The sequence below is a fragment of the Rana temporaria genome, chromosome 3 (assembly GCF_905171775.1).
Source record: "Rana temporaria chromosome 3, aRanTem1.1, whole genome shotgun sequence".
NCBI classification, from domain to species: Eukaryota; Metazoa; Chordata; class Amphibia; order Anura; family Ranidae; genus Rana; species Rana temporaria.
Window position 1 is genome coordinate 3,929,159 of NC_053491.1, and position 2,861 is coordinate 3,932,019.

At 42.0% G+C, this 2,861-nt stretch overlaps 1 non-coding gene across 1 annotated transcript; it reads left to right on the forward strand.

Moving 5' to 3' along the window:
• The first annotated feature begins 2,371 nt into the window (after positions 1-2,371).
• Positions 2,372-2,443, forward strand: TRNAE-UUC. Its single transcript has one exon. It is a non-coding gene; the product is annotated as a tRNA-Glu (tRNA).
• Positions 2,444-2,861: the final 418 nt, after the last annotated feature.

Genomic DNA, 2,861 nt, shown 5'->3' on the forward strand with positions numbered 1-2,861 from the left:
AAAGTAGGTGTCGTCCCAATATGGCTGCAAACGTGGAAATACCTTTTAGGTGAGCGTCAAAGAATTAGCGCTGGTGCCCCATTCAAATGGTCACCCTTCAGACGCCCATAAAACCAGCAGAGGCCGGCCAGCAGACCTGGGCGCGGTAGGTGGAGCTGGTAGCGGCTCCACAGACAATCATAGACAATGATGATGGACCATCAGGACATCCACCATACTGGGAATAGACTCTCTACCATCTATGAAGAGCCTGGCTTCCACATTCTAGTGAGTTGTCCTCATCCACCATACTGGGAATAGACTCTCTAGCATCTATGAAGAGCCAGGCTTCCACATTCTAGTGAGTTGTCCTCATCCACCATACTGGGAATAGACTCTCTAGCATCTATGAAGAGCCAGGCTTCCACATTCTAGTGAGTTGTCCTGTCCCCGTCTGTCTACATTTCACACTCATGGCGAGTTCATGTCCTCTTACATAAGACAGAGCTTATCCATAGAGACACTGTACAGAGCAGAGGACATGGATTTCTCCCACTCCACACAAAGGACACCAGGAAAACACCAACTTCCCTTTTTTAGGTGGAGTTCTGCTTTAAGATCGGGCAGCACAGAGGCTTAGTGGTTAGCACTTCTGCCTTGCAGCACTGGGGTCCTTGGTTCATAGCCTGACCAGGACACTGTCTGTCAGGCATGGGCCCCCTGGAGCAGAGAACCGGGGGGGGGGGTGCTGCCGCCTTAAATTGAGAAGCGGGGGGGGGGGGCTGCCGCGGATTGAGAAGCGGGGGGGCCTTTACACAAAGAAAAAAAGAAAAAAATATATAAAAAAAGGGGGGTAGCCATCCGGGGCCCTGGGGTCCTCTGGGCCCTTTAATAAAAATAAAAAATATATATAAAAAATATATATATATTTTTTTTAAAAGGGGGTTGCCATCTGGGGCCCTGGGGACCTCTGGGCCCTTTAATAATATATATATATATATATATATATATATAAATGTATGCGTGTGTGTGTGTGTATATGTGTATATATATATATATATATATATATATATATATATATATATATATATATATAAAAAGAAATTGCAAAAAAGGGGGGTTGCCATCCAGGACCTCTGGGCCCTTTAATAAAAATGAAAAAAAGAAACCTCTGGGCCCTTTAATAATAATATATAATAATAATAATAATAATAATAATAATAATAATAAAAAAATATATATATATATATAATTAAAAATAAACATTTATGAAAAAAGGGGGGTTGCCATCCAGGGCCCTGGGGACCTCAGGGCCCTTTAATAATAAAAATATATATATATATATATATATATATATATATATATATATATATATATAAAAAGGGGGGGGGGGTTTGCCACACATGGGGCCCTGGGGACCTCTGAGCCCTTTAATAATATATATATATATATATATATATATATATATATGTAGACAAAAAAATATATATATAGACAAAAAAATATATATAAAAAAAATATAATTTTTTTTAGAAAAAAAGGGGGGTTGCCATCCGGGGCCCTGGGTACCTCTGGGCCCTTTAATAATAATAATAATAATAATAATATATATATATGGGGACCTCCAGACCTCTAAAAAAAAAAATGGCTCTTTATTAAAAAATAAAAATATTTTTTTTAATAAAAAATAAATAAAAAAAGGGGGGTTGCCATCCGGGGCCCTGGGTACCTCTGGGCCCTTTAATAATAATAATAATAATATATATATATGGGGACCTCCAGACCTCTAAAAAAAAAAATGGCTCTTTATTAAAAAATAAAAATATTTTTTTTAATAAAAAATAAATAAAAAAAGGGGGGTTGCCATCCGGGGCCTCCGGGCCCTGGGGACCTCCGGACCTCTAAAAAAAAAAATTGGCCCTAAAAAAAAACAAAAAAAAAACATTTTTTTTTTTTTTTTTAAAGGGGGTTGCCATCCAGGCCCCTGGGGACCTCCGGGCCCCTTACAGGTGTAATGCCTGTACCCCCCTGATGGCGGCCCTGACTGTCTGCATGGAGTCTGCATGTTCTCCCTGTGCTTGTGTGGGTTTCCTCCTACAGCCCAAAGACATGCTGGTAGGTTAAATGGCTCCATTCAGTGGCCCAAGATGGCTGCTTCTCCTCCTAAGAGCTTTGAGTGGAGATCACTGATTTACCCCGCTCAGCGGGGGCGGGCCTCAGAAAACAGAGGCCTCATATGGGCAACACAGAGGCTTAGTGGTTAGCACTTCTGCCTTGCAGCACTGGGGTCCTTGGTTCATATCCTGACCAGGACACTGTCTGCATGGAGTTTGCGTATTCTCCCTGTGCTTGCGTGGGTTTCCTCCGGGTACTCCGGTTTCCTCCCACTCTACGGTTGGTGGTGCAGTGGTAAGCACAGCTGCTTTTCAAGCAGAAGACTCGGGTTCGATTCCCGGCCAACTAAATCTCACAAGATGGCTGCCTCACCTGGTAAGTGTCACCCCTCCCCCTTTCCCATTATATCTGTATATACAATGTTCTCTCTATAGTACTGTGCAAAAGATTTATTCAGGTGTGAAAAATGCTGTAACCATAGGAGTCATGTGATCCCTTCCTATCTATGTCCTGATCGGAGATCACTATGAACCTACCATAGGAGTCATGTGATCCCTTCCTATCTATGTCCTGATCGGAGATCACTATGAACCTACCATAGGAGTCATGTGATCCCTTCCTATCTATGTCCTGATCGGAGATCACTATGAACCTACCATAGGGGTCATGTGATCCCTTCCTATGTCCTGATCGGAGATCACTATGAACCTACCATAGGAGTCATGTGATCCCTTCCTATCTATGTCCTGATCAGAGATCACTATGAA